This window comes from Rhinatrema bivittatum, chromosome 2, assembly GCF_901001135.1.
Source record: "Rhinatrema bivittatum chromosome 2, aRhiBiv1.1, whole genome shotgun sequence".
Taxonomy (NCBI): Eukaryota; Metazoa; Chordata; class Amphibia; order Gymnophiona; family Rhinatrematidae; genus Rhinatrema; species Rhinatrema bivittatum.
Window position 1 is genome coordinate 771,489,407 of NC_042616.1, and position 19,399 is coordinate 771,508,805.

General features: G+C 43.9%; 1 protein-coding gene across 4 annotated transcripts in view; it reads right to left on the reverse strand.

Annotated features, from left to right (window-relative positions):
• The window catches only part of FAM49B (family with sequence similarity 49 member B), a 424,918-nt gene that overhangs the window by 122,611 nt on the left and 282,908 nt on the right, over positions 1-19,399 (reverse strand). For all 4 annotated transcript variants that reach the window (XM_029592024.1, XM_029592027.1, XM_029592026.1 and 1 more), the window contains exon 4: positions 13,371-13,408. The gene's annotated coding sequence lies outside the window, so the exon portion shown is untranslated. The remainder of the gene's footprint in view (positions 1-13,370; positions 13,409-19,399) is intronic.

The following is a 19,399-nucleotide window of genomic DNA, read 5'->3' on the forward strand; positions in this document are numbered from 1 at the left end:
TCTGAAAATCCAAATACACTACATCTACTGACTCACCTTTATCCACGTTTATTAACCCCTTCAGATAACTCAAAGTAGTTTACATTCAGGTACTGTATTTATCTCCCTGTCTCATAAAGCTATGCAGACAGTCCTATAGCATGCAGATGCAGGCTTCTCTTTGACCCAAAAATTGGGTGCCTTCAAAATTTGGTACCCCAGGCAGTTGCTTATGTTGGTTGAATCAAGGCATGATATGTCAATGGGGAAGTAAGGCCCGAGGACTGATATGCCAACAGTGCCAGATGCATCAATGGGACTGATCCCAATATCAACTCTGACACTGCAGATGGCTCTAACGCATGGCACTGTTTCTTATGCATCGTTGAGCCCTGCAGGACCTGTGAAAGGCTCACACTCTTGTTTGCAGTGTTTTCACAGCTTGCTCGACCCCAGCAGAGTGGTAGATCCAGAAACTGGCACCACAGAAGGGGGAGCTTTGCTCAAGGAAGGGCTGCTCAACTTGGCAAGGAGGGAACCCAAGGCAGCTCTGCTATGGTACAGACAAAGATCTAAACACGTATACCCAAGAGCAGTGGTTCTCAACCTTTTTCCCATCGTGACACACCTGTAGACCACACTCAAGTGTGACACACTGCTCATTACAATTCACAGCGGAAATAAAAAAATAAAGGCCCAGTATTATTGTTTGTTGTTAAGAATGACACAAGGTAACGATACGTATTCTGTCTGAACAGAAATTGCATAAATAGTAAACATCCCACACCAAAACAGCACCAATTTCCAGTACTCAAACAGTAAACACCTTACCTAAGAAAAGGCAACACTGAAAATATTACCCCAGGCCTTAAGACACCAATACACCTCATATTAGGAAAATGGAACAAGCCAGGCTGCTATAGAGCCCTACACAGATACTACACGCCAGCAGAAAACCTCACCTGAGTCACATGTGCTGACCCTCACCTAACAAAGAATAAAGAGACCAAAACGCATAACTAGAAGAATGCAGAAAAAAACTGAATTGGAAACTGCAACAAGCCAGAGTCTCTGTATGCAGTGAAACAAAGGAAAAAAAAAGAAACATCACCCATCCTTATAAAACAAATCAAGAAATATAAAAATCAGTAGCAGTAAAACCATACTAACAAAAAGAACAGATTATTTCAAAACAGCAGATGAATGGAATATCCAATAATTAAAAATCCATATCAAAAATTTCTAGATACCAATAAAATATTTCAAAATAGCAGACAAAAAGGCCCAATAATGAAGCATGATACAAAAAATGTTTTGCTCTGCATACCTGGGAACATTTGACATCCAGGTGCCCTGAGATTGTTTTGAAATAGCAGGTTGGATGGTTTGCTTGCAACTTTCTCCTCTCTCTCTCATACTGGCTCTTAATCGCTCACATATACACATGCTTTTTCTCTCTCTCTTATATAGGTTCTTACATTTACACACATGCTGTGTCTTTTCACACTTACACACACAGGCTTTCAAACACACACATACATGCTGTCTTTCTTTCACAGACTCATTCACATGCTTACACAATTGCGCTCTCTCTCTCATTTACACACAATCACATACTCACATGCTCCCTCACCTAAACAAGCTCTCAATCACACACAGACACACATACTCTCTCTCTTATACAAATAGGCTCTTAATCATACATACACATGATCTCTCACACACAAAGGATCTCAATCACACACAAACAGGTTTTCAATCACAAACTTACACATACAGGTTCTCAATCATACACATATTCATGCTCTCTCTCACACAGGCTCTCAATCACACACATACTCTTTTTCACATATACAGGCTCTCGATCATTCACATACATGCTGTCTCACTCACACACAAACAGGATCTCAAAAATATATGCTTACTCATTCACTCACTCTCCCCCCACCCCCTCGAACTAGCGGCGGTAGCAGCCTCCTTCACTTCCAACCCTAAAAGCAGCAGCAACCTGCTTCACTTTCAGCCCTTGTGGAGAAAGGAGTCCCATTGGCCGCGGGGGTTGACGTTGTTCCTCGTTTTACTCCAAGCCGCGCTGCTCATTCTTCAGGCCTCGCCTCTCTTTTCTTCTTGCTGATGCTGCCCGCATTAGCATGGTCTCTTCTTCTCGCTGCTCACCACTTCCTTTTCTGGGCTGTGGGAAGAAGAGAGCATGCCGGTGCCACTTACTCCAGCTCTCCTGCTGCGTCTCGCCCAGGCTATCAGCATTCTAAGCTCGTGCGGAGGACCTATTTCGCTTCGGTAAGGGGAGCAGCTGGGTCAGCGGGGGACCGGGTAGTGTGGCCACACATCTGTGTGCACTTGGCGACACACCGGTTGATAACCGCTGCCCTAGAGGAAAGGCGAGATAGGGGAGATATGATAGAGACATTCAAATATCTTAAAGGTTTCCATGAACAGGAGGGTGAGACTCTTTCAATGGAAAGGAGGCTCTAGATCGAGGGGTCATGAGATGAGGTTGAAAGGGCATAGAATCCTGAGCTTGTGTACCATCAATTACTGACAAATGATAATCAACATGTCTATAAGGTACTTTCTTTCAGTAGATGCACTACAGAAATAAATTACAGCCAATGGCCAGTATTTAAAAAAAAAAAAAAAAAATCAACTCATCTCATGGCTGGGAGGCCAATTTCCATGGAGTTGGGAGAAGGTAGGAAATCTGATCACAATCAGGACCAGAAGACAAGGTTGTCTGGCTGTCTTTAGCCCTGATTAGGACCTGGAGAAAAAAAGAAGCCACTGTGTGTAGTAGCAAAGCTGCAAGGAGGCTAGTAAAATTGTACAGGTTGCGTGGTGGGGAGGGGAGAGGAAGGTAGGAAGAGAAAAAAAAAGGAGTGCTGAAGGGAGAGGAGGAGTCACAGGGAGTGGGGAAAAGTGGAAAGTGGAGATGCAGGGGATGGAGAGTGAGCAAGTAGATAAGGAAAGTGAGGCGAGAAGGAAGTATAGTACACATGGACAAATTTTCAAATTCCTGCTGATGGCAATTTAGCGCTTTTTTTCCCCATTTAATAGGAAAAAAGTCACTTCCTCTAAGATCATGTTATCCTATAGAAGACTACAAAACTAGGAATGCATCAGAGATTATTTATACATATGCAGAACCAGACCAAGCCAAGTGGGCACCGTGGGGCAGGCCAGAGCAGCACCCCAAAGGGAAGGGGGGCGGAGATGTGCCTCAGCTCCTGCTCTCCCATAGTCTTGACAGAGGGACAAACCAGTCTGGCACCCCTCTCCCTTAATGACAGCTGCTGCTCAGCCCACCTGCCCCTGACACTGAGCGGGTAGTCTCTGCCAGCTCAGCTCTGCCTTCAGCTGTCTTGCCTCGCCTGAGCCACAGCCTTGAGCAGGCAGTCTCCCGGTGTCCTGCCCAATTTGCAGCAAGAATGGAAAGCATTGCAGGTAAATGCACGGAGCCATTCCTGCAGCTCCAGTGCAGGCACCATGGGGAGCCACTGGGCTGGCCCGCCCCTTAATCCAGCCCTGGTGTACACGTACATGAAAAGGGTCTTTTCCTTAGTCTCTGAATATGTGGTCTAAATTTATTTTTTAATTTGATTTTTAAATTATGAAACTTTTTCCTGGTCTGGCTTGCTATAGTTTAAAGTTACTAAGATTTGTAGTCTGTTTCTGGTTAATACAGCTGCAAAAATTCTGAACCCCTCTTGTCATCTCTACTGGTTAAATCTTACATCTAGAAATGGGTGTGTACCTATAAACTAGATAAATATGGCTTGGACTATTCTAAAAATATTTTTCTACTAATTTTGAGAAACATGGGAGTAAAGAATAGGTTGAATTACTTAGAGACCTAGAAAAAAAAATCATAGCTCATTATTAAAATTTCACCTAAACTGAGCTCATGTCTGCTTTCAAAATCACCAAATAATTGTTACACAAAAATAGCTATATGTAAACAAACTATAAAATCTTTAGGCAAATCATGCCAATTTTTCTCTTCTGCAGCTTCATTTGAAAAAACCTGAGCAGCAGTAATGTTAATATTAACCAACTACAATACAGAGCAAGAGAATTGTAATATTTGCTGACAGAATTAAATGTTTTGATGATTCGTATATTGTATCAACATGAAAATAAATATATTAAACTTTTTCATTAATTGCTGTGTTAAAGCTGGGAACGCTGATCTTGTAAATTTACAGCATCTCTTTTTTTATGAGATCCCTCTCAGTCACAGTAAAATTCTCAGTAAAGTTTGGTACTCTACACAGAGCTCCTGTGGAGGCCAGCATTTGCAGTAAATTTGAAAAGGAACCTGATACAGCTATTTGGTGTAACATGTGCTTAAGCTATCCAATACTTAACCACTTGCTCATAATTCATTGTTTGACACTACAGATCATTTAAGATGACTTCACAAATTATATTCTTAAACTGACATCTACTGGCAGCTCTTGAAAATGTGCTTCATTTGTAGACAACATTGGTATAGACATGTTAAAGTAGGAAGTTACATTGTTTCAGGCATTATGAAAGATTAGGACAGAATACATCTTTACAGCAATCTGCCAGCTAAAATTATCATTCCATACCTGTAGAATAGCAAATGTTGCTTACCTGTAACAGGTGTTCTCACAGGACAGCAGGATGTTAGTCCTCACATATGGGTGACATTATCAGGATGGAGCCCAATCATGGAAAACTTTGTCAAAGTTTCCAGAACTTTGACTGGCCCCTACTGGGCATGCCCAGCATGGCACTAACCCTGCAGCCAGCAGGGGTCCCCCTTCAGTCTTATTTGAAAGCTACAGGCAGTGCCAAAAAATAAAACAAAACGTTACGAACCCAAAACCGCGGGGCGACGGGCGGGTTTCGTGAGGACTACGATCCTGCTGTCCTGTGAGAACACCTGTTACAGGTAAGCAACATTTGCTTTCTCACAGGACAAGCAGGATGGTAGTCCTCACATACTGGTGAGTACCGAGCTGAGGATATCCGAACATGCACCTAATGTACCCAAAGGCGTGCAACAGACAACTGGGGTGGAATTTTGGAGAGGGCATCCTGAACCCCACCGGGCAGTGGGAAGGGTGTAGGTACGTCACGTTGTAAAATAAGTTGTGAAGGACAGACTGGCCGAAGATGGAATCCTGTCTTCAGGCTTTGTCCAAGCAATAGTGGGCTGCAAAGGTGTGGAGAGAACTCCAGGTGGCAGCCCTGCAAATGTCAGGAAGCGGCACCGAGCGTAGGTGTGCTACTGAAGTCACCATTGCCCTCACAGAGTGTGCTTTAACACAGTCTTGAAATGGAATGCCCGCTTGCTGATAGCAGAAGGATATGCAGTCTGCCAACCAGGAGGAGAGAGTTTGCTTACCCACAGGCTTCCCTAACTTGTTAGGATGGAAAGAGACAAACAATTGAGTGCTTTCCCTGTGGGCAGCTGTACGGTCTAGGTAAAACGCTAAAGCCCGTTTACAGTCAAGGGAATGCAGAGCCTGTTCTCCTGGGTTGGCATGGGGCCTGGGAAAAAAGGTAGGTAGTATGATGGATTGGTTTAGATGAAAATCCGAGACTACCTTAGGTAAAAATTTAGGGTGAATGCGGAGTACTGCCCGGTCCTGCAGAAGTTTAGTGTAAGGCGGATAGGTAACTAGAACCCTCAATTTACTAACTCTGCGAGCTGAAGTGATAGCCAAAAGGAAAATCACTTTCCATGTGAGATATCGAAGTTCACAAGAGTGAAGAGGCTCAAAAGGCGGTTTCATGAGCTGACCGAGAACCAGATTAAGGTCCCAAGAAGGGGCCGGAGGACGTAATGGAGGCTTGATATGGAGCAAGCCTTTTAAAAAGCGTGTTACAAGGGGTTGTACCGATAAAGGGACATCCCCGATACCTTTATGGAAGGTGGCCACTGCACTGACGCATTCTGATGGAAGAGGTCTTTAGACCTGATTCTGACAAATGTCAAAGATAGTCCAGAAACTTCGGGATTGGACAGGAAAAGGGGTCAAGGGACAGAGAAGAGCACCATGACGTGAAACTTTTCCATTTGTAAAAGTAAGATTTTCTCGTGGAAGGCTTTCGCGAAACAATCAAGACAAGAGAAACTGGATCTGAAAGGTTAAGTGGTTGAATGATTAACCTTTCAACATCCATGCCGTCAGGGACAAGGCGTGAAGATTGGGATGGCGTAGGCTCCTGTCGTTCTGAGTGATCAGGAGCGGGTCTTTTCCCAAGGGAATGTGCCTGCGGATGGAGAGATCCTGAAGTATTGGAAACCACACTTGGCGTGGCCAGAGAGGTGCTATCAGGATCATGGTTCCCTTGTCCTGACGTAACTTCACGAGAGTCTTCGAAAGAAGAGGAAGTGGAGGGAATGCATAAAGCAGACCGGTTGCCCATGAGAGGGAGAATGCATCTCTGGGCTGAATGAGGGAGCAGTAGTTGTCCACTTTGTGGTTCAGAGGGACGCAAAGAGGTCTATCTGAGGATCTCTCCATTGTTGGAAGATGGAGTTTGCTACCGAGGGGTTGAGAGACCTCTCGTGCGGTTGAAAGGTGCAATTCAGCTTGTCTGCCAGCACATTGTCCACTCCTGGCAAGTACGTGGCCCTGAGGTACATCGAATGGGAGAGGGCTTCCGCCCATATCTGCACAGCTTCCAGACACAGAAGGAAGGAGCCTGTGCCTCCCCGTTTGTTGATGTACCACATGGCCACCTGGTTGTCCATCTGAATTAGGATGACCTGATTTGACAGGCAATCCTGAAAGGTCCTGAGAGCATATCTTATTGCTCGAAGCTCCAGGAAATTTATTTGGTGTTTGACTTCTTCTGGATACCAAGAGCCTTGTGTCTGCAGATTGGCTACGTGGGCTCCCCACCCGAGGCTGGAAGCGTCCGTGATGAGAATGATTTGAGGATTCGGAACCCAGAAGGGCAATCCCTGGAGGAGATTGGTCTGATTTTTCCACCAGGCGAGGGATAGATGGAGTGAGTCTGTGATGTGGACAATGGTCGACAGAGGCTGAATAGCTTGAGTCCATTGAGACCTCAGAGTCCAGTGCATGAGCCTCATGGCTAAGCGGACCATTGGTGTGACATGGACTGAGGACGGCATGTGTCCCAGGAGGACAAGAAATTGGCGTGCAGTCGCAACATGTTGAGACTGCAGTTGGTGAGCAAGAGACACGAGGGTCAGTGCTCATTGTCGAGGCAGGAAAGCCTTTGCCTGTAAGGTGTCCAAGTCTGCCCCAATGAACGATAAAGTTTGAGATGGGACCAAGTAGGATTTGTCGTAATTGACAAGAAACCCTAACGAAAGAGTGTGTAAGGTTAGACTGAGGGTCGACAGAGCAGCTTGCTGAGCGGAAGCCCTGATTAACCAGTCGTCCAGATAGGGGTAGATGTGAACACCTTGTGTTCTGAGGAATGCTGCGACTACGAGGCATTTTGTAAAGACTTGTGGAGCAGATGCTAGGTCAAATGGAAGCACTCGATATTGATAGTGCTTGAGGCCTACTAGGAATCTCAGGTATTTGCGATGAGCTGGACTTATGGGTGTATGCGTCCTGGAGGTCCAGAGAGCAGAGCCAGTCTCCTCTTTGTAGAAGAGGTAGAAGCGAGCCCAAGGTGACCATCTTGAACTTTTCTCGCTGGAGGTACTTGTTGAGGGCCGTAGATCTAGAATAGGACGGATGCCCCCCGATTTTTTGGGGATTAGGAAGTACCGGGAATAGAACCCTAGGCCTTGCTGAGAGTGTGGAACGGGTTCTATTGCTCTTGACTGGAGAAGGAGGGAGACCTCTTGATCCAGAAGAATGGAGTGGTCAGATGTTCTCCACATCTGCAGAGGTGGGGAGTCCGGTGGCAGGGCGAGAAAATTCAGATGGTAACCCTGAGCAATGATTGCCAATACCCATTGGTCGGATGCGACTGAATGCCACATGTTCTGGAAGTGGCACAGTCGACCTCCCACTGGTATGTGCGACAGAGGAATCTGGCTACTGCTCTCCAAGTGGAAGTTAAAAACCTGAAGCAGGTCCCGGCTGGGGAGCTGCTTGTGGTTTTTGTTTTCGGGTTTGGCGAGACTAAGGTTTTTGATAAGGTCTTGGAGCATGGGATCTGGCTGGTGGCGGGTAGGACTTTCCTGGATGGTAGAACGACTTCTTAGAGTCCTTTCTAAAGGGCTGCTTTGAGGAGAAGTCAGAAGGCATCGAAGAGAGCTGTTTTAGGGTCTCATTATGGTCTTTTAATTCGGCAACCGTCTGTTGGATCTGTTCGCCAAACAGATTATCTCCTACACAAGGCAGGTTGGACAACTGGTCTTGTACTTCTGGGCGAAGGTCAGAAGACTTGAGCCAGGCCCACCTTCGCCGAAATAGCAGCTGCAGACACTCTGGTAGAGGTGTCAAAAATGTCATAAGATGTTCTGATCTCATGCTTGCCTGCCTCAAAACCTTTGCTTACAAGGGTTTGTAGTTGGTCTTGGAATTGCTGAGGCAGGGAGTCTGAGAAGTCCTGTAACTGCTTAAAGATGACCCTGTTATATTGGGTCATATAAAGCTGATAGGCAGCAATTCAGGAGATGAGCATGGCCCCTTGGCATACTCGGCAAATTTTTGTTTCTTACCAGGAGGGGTAGACAAGTGAGGTTTTGACCTGTTTGCCCTCTTTTGTGCAGACTCTACCACGACCGAGTGGTGATCAAGCTGTGACTTCTGAAAACCTAGGGCTGACTGTACTAAATAAGTAGTGTCAGCTTTCCTGTGTACTGGAGCAACTGTTCCTGGATTTTCCCAGTTCTTTCTGAGGAGATCAAAAAGAACCTGGTGGACGGGAAAAGAGGTTATTACCTTGGGGGCATCCAGGAATTGGAGCAACTCCATCATCTGGTGCCTATCATCCTGTCCCGACTGCAATTGAAAAGGAACCAGCTCAGCCATTTCCTTCACAAAATTTATAAACGAGAGGTCCTCTGGAGGAGAACGCTTTCTACTCTCAGTGGGTGAAGGTAAGTCATTGGTGTCTGATGAGGTATCATCTCCCCAGGTATCATAAGGATCAACACCCTTTCCTCTAGGAAGTAGAGGGGGACATGGTGATTGGATACCTGAAGGTCCTGGTCTAGGCTCTGAAGGAATTGGAGGAATTATCGGAGGCACAGACGATGGCATCGGTATAGGCATCGAGGGCATCGATGGATGGCTTGGTGGTGCTGATGGACATATCGGCACCGATGGTTGGATCAGTGGAAAGGGACGTATAGGCATCGATGGCTGAGGCATAACTCCGGATGGAGGAATGCGGAACGGTGTTTCTCCTCCCGATGATGCTGTCAGTGGAGAGGGCATCGGAGCCATCGGAGACCCGGGACCCATTGATAGAAAAGCGGCCATTAGGGCTTCCATCCTGGATAGCAGCGGTGCCAGCGCTGCCAGAATCAGGTCGATGATTGGTTCCACAGTCGGTGCCGGAGGAACCTGAAGACGTTGCATCGCCTTGTCGATGGCCTCCTGAACTATCCGGTCCAGTTCTTCTGGGAGACCTGGAGCAAGCAGCCCCGGCTCCGGAACAGAAGGAGACAGAGGCATAGCCGGAGGGACCACCATTAAAGGCGGAGTCGTGGCTCCCGATCCCTGATCGGGTGAGGGTTGCCTCGGATACCCGGTCGCAGGAATGGTCTGTGCCCTTCCTGGACGGGGTTTTTTCGACAGCGGCTCGGATGATGGCGAGGTCGATGGTTTCGATACCTCGATGGTCCGAGACTTTCGGTGCCGATGGCGATGTTTCTCCTTCCGATCCCCTCAGTCCTGAAGTGGAGAAGAGGGTGTTGAAGGCCGAGAAGTGATCGACGCCGGGCAGTCACTGGTCGGTGGGCGATGCTGGCGCGACGTTGACTGTGCCGGTTCCGATGATGTCGATGCAATGGACTAGTCGGGGTTTGAGCATGGAAGAGAAGTCCCATCTTCTCCATTCTGGCCTTGCGACCTTTTGGTGTCATTAGGGCACATTTGGTGCAGGTCAAGACATCGTGATCTCGTCCAAGACACATTACACAGACTTTATGTGGGTCTGTAATGGACATGGTACGAGTACAGTACGGACCCCGACGGAACCCCGACGCCATGGCCATAGAAAAAAAATCGAACCGCGGTACGGTCGACGGCCAGTAGGCCGCGAGGGCCAAACTCGACAGTAATCGACGGAAAACGGGTAAAAACTTACCGGAGTACTGCGGACTGAAACAAGTTAACAGAGGGACCCTTGTGGGGCAATTTAACTTTAAATAATTCCGTGAGGAAAATTCCTGTCAGGAATCCTTGCAGAGCCCCTTAACTGCGTGGCTACTGCTGCGCGGAAAAAAGAAGACTGAAGAGGGACCCCTGCTGGCTGCAGGGTTAGTGCCATGCTGGGCATGCCCAGTAGGGGCCAGTCAAAGTTCTAGAAACTTTGACAAAAATGTTCCATGATTGGGCTCCATCCTGTGATGTCACCCATATGTGAGGACTACCATCCTGCTTGTCCTGTGAGAAAAGAAAGAATACAAAAACAACTGCTGGTCTGTATTGCATTTAAACAGATCACATTTATGGCCTAGTGGCAGGATGCAGTATATTTTGTTGCAATTGCTCTCTATATTATCTTCGAAGAAGAGAATGGATGCACATTTGGAATAAAGATGATATTCTCTTTAGGTTTTTGCTGATGTAATTTTTGATATTTTATGCTTATCACTGTACTTTTGTTTTAAATCCCCTTGAGTCTCCTTTGGATTGAAGAAGGTGGGAAGTGTTCCTCTGTCAGTTTTGGAAAATGCGCATCTCTGAAATCTTTGTATTTCACACAGGACATGAAGAAATACATTAATTTTTTTCCCTGTGTTGCACTACAGAAGATTCTGGCTTTTTTGGGATTTACAGTTCAGCTTTTGCTGCAATTTCTAATTTGTGAACACTTAGTCTGTATATGATAGGGTCTATGTGTGTTTTGCTTGTGCAACCAAGGTTGTTTCTGTATAGGGATCTGTATCAGTCCTGTTTGCTCTGTTTTCCAATCTGCATTTCTCAACCAGAGGGTGCAATGTATTCTAGGGGAGTGATTCTCCCCTATGGAAAAAGCTTGCATTCTTTAGAGCAAACTCCATTATTTTCATTTAGGCCTATTTAATAATAAAGCATGCTTTGGTGCGATAACACAATGCACCTTTTTTTAAGAGAGGTCTTTAGTTACATTAAAGTGTGATATTTGAACATGTATGGCTAGTGTCCACCCATATTAACCTTGGGACCAGCCAAAATATAATTTCTGGCTACGCTACAGGTATACAGATGTTTATAGGTATCCACTGCTTACAGACACTGAGGTGTCTAAAAAGTTAACTTTTCATACAGTAGTTTATTTCAAGTCTGATTATGGGGTGGAATACATTGAGGGAGATGTAAAAATGTTTTAGACTCAAGAAGAAGAGAAGCTTAATCATGAAAACTATATCTCTTCCTCTATCTTATGCCTGGGCAAGAAAATTTAGACTAAAGAAGAAAACCTTTAGAATTTTTACAACTCAGAATATATGCAAAGCACCACCCTATTATGATAAATCTAGTAAAAGGTGGATAAGTTATTAACGACAAAAGTGCACCAACTCTGTGGGCCAAAGCGACCACCACCAAAAATGCAACATTCTAGGTCAATTATGTGAGCTCACAAGAGTCAAATGGCTGAAAAGAAGTCTTTCAAGAGGAGAATAAGGACTATGTTATGTCATAACACAGCAGAGAGCTTGACAGAAAGCTTCAATTGACACAAGTCCCGCATGAATCTGACCACTGTGCAAGGGGTGGCATTAGCCATGATATGTTTTACACTGAAGTAGAGCATTCAAGAATAGGCTGCTTGATGCACCCACTGGACTCAAAGTGTTGATGTCAGGACTAACTGCCACACCAAGCAAGGGCCTGGATGTTTCTATCCAATGCCACTTCAAAAATGGCAAATTACAACATAATATTGGCCTCACAGGTGACTGGAAATCTTCAATAACCCTATGCAGATGCTGAATGAAGACCCTTGATTGATTCTGCAGAGACCAACATGCAGTGTCCGAGCGAGGCAGAGATAACTCACCTGCAGAACCTCCTGCACCTCTGGGCTCTTGGAGTCCAATGTCGTAGGAGCAGTGTCCATGCTCAGAGCTGAATCTCTTCAAGTCTTCAGAGTGCTGGTCTCAATGCCAGTAAAGAAAGATTTCTCTCAACTTTTGAGCCTGTCCTTACATCTAATCAGGTTAAAAGCTCCCTCAGTATGGCCTTGTCACCAGTACTAGAATTAGCTCCGCTGACTATTTTGGGCCTATGAGGCCAGCTTCAAGGAGCTGAACTTAAGTTCACTGGCAAGTCAAATATCCTTCTGGGCCCAAATCTCTCTAGGTGGCATCCTTTCACAGACAGCATAGTTGGAGTCATTATGACCTTGTCCCAGATATTTGTAGAAAACTTTGTGATGGTCAATGATAGACATCTATTTGCATTTGGGACAAGAACCTGAAGCTGCTAGCAAGCTTCTCAGCAACGATAAGGAAAATTGATGACATGAAATCAAATAAAGACATTTTTTTAATCAACTTCTGAAGAAAGAACATTTTTGGGTTGGGTGGCCAACTGGCATGGTTCCAACTCAGAGACCAGCAAGACAGAGGCTACAACATCTTTCGTCAAACCTGGATTGATAGCAGTGACAGTATCATTCCCTATACACCTTGTCAAACCACAGCAGCTCCCCTCAGACCCTGGCATTTTTCCAGCCCAGATACTTTATTTATTTTAATACATCCAGGATATTTCTTTAAGGAAACATATGGTCACACTTTCTTCTCCTGACTAAATAGTCCCCAATGGACACAAAAAAAAAAAAGGTATCAAAGAAGCTACTCAAACATGAAATTATGTAAGAATAATAATAATAAATATATATATATATATAATTATTCTTACATAATTATATATATATATATTGGGTGGAATACATTGAGGGAGATGTATTCTACCCTATATATATATATATATATATATATATATATATATATATATATATATATATGCTTCTGTCATGTTATACTGGGATTTGTCATCTTGTCAAAAGGAAGGAATTTAACATTATCACAAAAACAACTTCAGCAGAATCAGTTTCAGGCTCTATTCATTTAAGTCTGTGCCAACCCTGCGTTGTTATTCTCCCACAACTAGTGCCCAAGTCCCAAGAATGATTTGTGCATGGTTCCATATTTTCCTCAGTTATCTACCACAACAAAGTACATGTTAGTAATGTCCCTTTTCTATCACTCTTTAAAATGGAAAAGAATACATTAAGATGCTTACCTACAGCCAGCGCTGATATTTGTCTTTGTGCCCCCAATCTGAAAAACATAAGACAAGAAACTATAACATTCATGAATGTCCATTGTAAGAGTTGAGTGGAACCAAAATTAAACTTCCTATAATAGAAAAAAAGCTAATATTTCATATGGTAGCTACAATAAATTATACTTCTAAAACACTGTTCAAATATAAAGGAAATGTGTTTAAAAAGTTTCAGTGTTTATTGGTCTTTTAGAAGACAGCCCACACGAGAGAAGAGGAAATTCAACACTAATACATTGCCTACATGAATCCTGGAAACAGGATCAAACTGGAACTTATCAATCAACTCAGAAAAAAATTAGATCTCTTGCATCATGGTATGATTTGACTAGGGATATGAATTTGTACACAAATGAGCACAAAGGTACAAAATAATTAAGTCATAGGAAGGCCTGGATTTAGGAATATGCAAATGCTTACAGTTCAGATTTTGACAGAAAAGCAGTGTCACCGCTACTGCCATGTCACCATCCAGGCCAGTCCCTACCATTCGGCTTGTCATATTGAGTGGCAGACTCCGTAGCAGCAACTCACTCACATAAGCTCTGCTGTGGCACTGCCGCCTCGCATAGTAACAGCTACTGCAGAGTGAGCCGCCGCTGCCACACTACATGACACAGCAGTACATGATTAGGTGGTGAAGAGAGGATCGGAGAGAAGCAATCCCTCCCCTTTACTTCTGATGAACGCTGCGTGTGTGTGTGGGGGGGAATGGGAGTTAAATCCTCCAACATACCCAAACACACTATTACCTCTGGTCTACCATTATGTAAATCCAGCCCTGGACAAAGCATTAGCAGTAGGTACAATGTCGATCGCCCCACAACACAAAAGGAGATGTGGGTACGAAGACTTAAGGAAACGAGACAGATATGGTGCAATAGATGGCTAAGAAAAAAGTGTTCAGATGGGAACCTCAGCTCAGGGTGCAGCAACAGTCAAAAAACCCACAACTCTGGGAATTATTTGTAAAGGAATGGAGAATAAAACTGAAATCTTCATAATACCTCTGTATAGATCTATGGTCATATCTGCAGTTCTAGTCACCCCCATCTCAAAAAAGATATAGCGAAATTAGAAAAGGCTCAGAGAAGGCTAATAAAAATTGTAAAGAAGATGAAATGACTCCCTTATGAAGAAAGGGTAAAATTATCAGGGCTCTTTAGCTTGGAGAAGAGATAAGAGGGAATATGAGAGAGATTTATATAACCATGAGTGTGTTGGGGGATGGGGAGGAAGGGAAGGACAAATAAATAGGGAATTTGTTGTGGAATTTGTTGTCAGAGGATATAGTCAAGGCAACTAGCATAACTGGGTTTAAAAAGTTTGGACAAGTTCCTGGAGAAAAAGTCCATAAATAGTTATTAACCAGGTGACTGTGAAATCCACCAGTCATCACAGGGATTGGAAATTGGACCTACTTTTGTGATTAGCCACTGTCGAAGACAGGATGCTGGGTGCCATTGACCTTTGGTCTGACCCAGGATGGCACTTGACTTGACTTTGATCTCATGCTTGTCTCCCCTGTTGTCCATGTCCTTAATATCAAGTTCATTCAGAACAATCTTGCTTTTCACATCAGTAATATATATATATATATATATATATATATATATATGACCTTGCTTTTTAGCTGCCATCCAATACTATTCCTATTTGAAACTTTCTTGACTCTGGTCCTGATAATAATCTCACTCATGTGACAAAATAAGTTTTTTTTTTGTTTGTTTTTCTTTTAAACTATAATTCTGTTTCCAATGGATTCCCAAAATGCAATATCTTCTGTATGCCCAGAATTAAAGGTGAATGGAAGGAAATGATCCTTTCAAAAATTATTTTGTAGAATTCACTACATATTTAATCTTTCTGCTAAACACCTTACAAAGCAAGTTTGCTTACTTGTGAACAGGGTTCTCCCTAGGCAGCAGCATGAATTTACCGAGGGGGCATGTTAGCCCTCATATGCTTTGTATTTTGTATCTTATATTGCATTCATTTCTCATATGCCTGATGGTGAGGGGGGGGGGGGGGGGAGGGAGATGATTGCTGTTGCTGTTATTATATGAAACCAATTGATAATGTTTGTACATCTTTCTTGATGCCCTTGTTTGTATCATGCCTTTATCAATAAAATATTAAATACAAAAAAAAAACCCAAAAACTAAGTATATCCCATGTTACTGATGTAGTAATAGCAGTGGATATTTTCTAAGTCAAAGTATATGCTGTTTTATAAAAAAATTCAAAGACAAACCGCAGAAGGCAGCGAATGGCTTTCTCTAAGCCCAAGAACAGTGCAGGACATATTTGCTCTCCAGACTCCAATTGAACCAAGGGCATAAACGTACTGGACCATATAGAACTGGTGTTGCGTAACATGTGCCATGAGCATATGAAAATTTTTTGCCGAAGTTGTCCAATATGCGCTGGTCTTTACCCAGTGGAGAATTGGAATGAAGGCAGTTCTTTTTAGCCTTCTTAAGAGCCAATTTCACTACTACAGAGTTTTGGGGAAGAAGCAGCATGCTGTAGCTTGGTGACTTTTGAATCCAAAACTTCAAGTCCAACTTACATGTGGCAGTGACACCTGAGCAAGGTGTTTCCCACATGCACATTAGTACTACATCTAATACCACATGTGTGGCCAAAGCTGACTATTCAGCCAGGATATCCAAAATCTTGAGGATACCCATGACTTCCGCTCTGGGGAGGAGATCCTTTTGAACTGCGTTACTGAGTGCCATATCTATCTTTTCTTCAAAGTTGCAACAGGTAAGTCTTCTGGCGGCGAGGTATGATCCAGTAGATCTGAAGGTGGATCAGATGGAGCATCAGTGGAGCTGCCTGCAAAATCCTGTAGGGACGGGACACTGGACCAAGAGCAGTATAGTGAAATTGGAGGGCCCTGCAATCAGACAGGCAAGGAGTGTTCACTTGATTCCAAACATAGCTGTCTTGATGAAAAGGAAGGGGGGGGGGGACGGACACACACAGCATCACTCTGCAGTGAAAAGGGCAGAATGGGATACGCTAAAAGATAAGTTTGTAGCAATGGCTAAGAGGGCAGCTCCAGCTAAGGGACAAAGGATGAGAAGAAACTGCAAACAATGTCAGTTGTGACCTCGAGGCTGGTTCAGTGGAGGGCCATCTTCTTCAGAAAATAGTATAGGGTCTTGTTCTCCTGCGAGATGCAGATTACAGACCGGAGGAAGAATGGAACAGATGGAGTCTGAAGACTGCAACTGTTAGCCCTGAGACAGGTATTGTGAAACTGGAAAGGCCCTAGTCATGGGAGGTGAAAGTGGGAGGGAGTGATCTGGCATGAAAAAGTCAAAGCTGGTATAGAGTTGAGTAGGTATATAGCAGCTCTCACTTGTGGTTTGTGCACCAGCCACTTCACTCCAATGCACTGTGCTTCATTTTCTTCTTTGCATCCTGTAATGGCACACTGATTGATGCTGCATTGGGGTCTTTTTCTTTTTGGATGACACTTGCACAAACTGAGTCAATTACATTGAGGAGTCCTGGTGCCTTGGTTGGCACTGACTGGCTCCTTTAAGCGAAGGTGTTTTGGACTCGATGCACCTGGTATTTTCCAGTGTGGTTCATCCAAGTGTGAAATCTCTGAATGGAGATTTACTTCAGTGGCTTCTAGAAGAGCTCGAGTGTTGACTCCTGGAAGCAGACCTGATCTTTTTTTGCGCCTATCTTCGCTGCCCAGGATTGCTGTGAGTGTGGGAAATCCTGCCACAATCCATGCAATTAGTCTGAACCAAGACAAAACACCGGTCATGGCTATCAGTTGCTGGCATGATCTGGTCACAGAAACAAGATTTGAAGCTGCTAATGATTCTCTTAGCTGCTATGACTGAGAAGTTTGAGAAACTTTGAGGCAAGATTTTTTTTTTTTTTGTTCAAGCCACAAAGGCTAAGTAGCAATGAAAAGTGCTGTTTTGGATCACAGTAAGCAGAAAGGAGCTAGGAAAAAAAATCAAGTTTAAGACAAAAAAATACAAGAGAGACAAAGTGACTATTAGTAGAAAGCATGGACAAAAACAGCCTGAGGAGGCTTCTGCAGGAACTCCCACACATGCTCATTAGAGCTCAAAGCTCTACTAGATTGAGAGAAGTCCATTTGGTGCCACCGGATATCGTCACCCACAGATCAAGGCTAATTTAGCCTGTTTACCAACGGAAAATAAGTGTTTCTCACACTTGTGTGTCCTAAGCCGCGTTATGAATATCAGCTGCTCCCAATCTAGCAAATCCACCAAAGGCTTTAGCTTCTTGATGCATTTGTGCAGATACTGTAACCACATATAACTGGGTCGCCACAATTCAAGCACTCAGTATACAGTCCTACAAGACTCTTACCAAATGTATCCAGAAGCTTCAGGTCTTTTTCTGGCAGCAAAATGGAGATTTCCCAAGTTTTCTTGGCTCGCTTAAGGGTTGACTCCACCACTACAGAGTGGTGAGGAAGCTGAACAATGCCAAAATCAGGGATGGCCCACACCTTAAACTTGAAGTCAAACTTGTGGGCCATCACAAGGCAAGAAATGGGATTCTGCTACATCCTAGACTGGAAATCTTGGAGCAATCTGTGCAGAGTTGATGCTGAGTTTGCAGGAATTGTATGAGCCTGCAAACCTCCACTCTATGCTTCTTTTCTAACAATGATGCTCAGTATTGGTCACCAACTTGTCCAGAAACTTGGAATAGCAGAGAACCTCTGGTAGGGAAGAATGCTACAGTACATCAGGTAAGAGGTCCAACCAAATCCCCATTGACTTCTCCTTTGCCCCCAACTGAGGAGAGAAACTGATCCATGACTCAGGTGATGAATATCATTCATTTGCCTTGAATGAAACTTGTCCAGAAAGGAATCTGACCTAGCTAAAGCTCATCTTCATCCTCTAACCTTTGGTTGGATACTCTCACTCCCCCACCATAGGAGAAGGATTGTCAGACTGATGGGGCTAATGCCTATAAGATGGTAACTTAGGAACTAGGAAAATCTGTTAGCCGTTTGGCCACGTGTTTGATGCGCTATTTTTACCCCTTATACAGTAAGGGGTAATAGCGGTGGAAAACGCGCGGCCAACCATAAAATAAAACTACAGGTTACAGAAAGGACAACACTGACTGCAGTCTAGCCCCCTCTAAGCTTGGTCATGCAGCCACTTTGTGTTTCGTTTTGACTTTGTTTTACAGCATAGTGTGCTATGTGTAGTTTGTTGCTATTTGATTGTATTTTGTGTGTGAATTTTCTGTTACCCACAGATTTGTGGATCCAGATAGAAATTTTATAAATAAACTAAATAATGTCCTTGTCACAAGTCAGTGACAAGGTGTGCAGAATTCACAGATTCCTAGGAATCTGAAAGATGCCACAATGGGCTTCTGCTGTGGCCTCCTGGACTGGACCAGAACCATCACCTCAATTTATATATACCATCTTAGCTGGGATTTGAGCCAGAGGCTCAAGGCTCCATAATGCTGTGATCATTCCCCCAAGTCATCCATTCCCGACAAGTAGTTAAGTAAACTATGTGCAGTTAATCTGCATAAAAATGTGCTCTTTTCCCAAATCATTTGGCTAATAGCATATAGTGAACAGCAGAATGGAGTAGTTATTTATTTAAAATAGTTATATGTTGTCACAATTACAGCTCTTGAGCGTCTCAAAATAAAACATTCATAATAAAATTTAGACAGTACAACCAAATATTAATGGAAACAATTAACACAGAATTAGCTCTCACAGGCCAATACAATAAAGTGCATTCAGACCAATGCAGAGTTTTACCCTCACTTGAAACACATTTTGGAAGTGTAAATAGGGTGGGTACTTGCCAGGTTCTTATGGCCTGGATTGGCCACTGTAGGAAACAAGATGCTGGGCTTGATGGACCCTTGGTCTGACCCAGTATGGCATTTTCTTTGTTCTTATGTTCTTAATCCTTGGTTTTGAACCGGACAGTCTT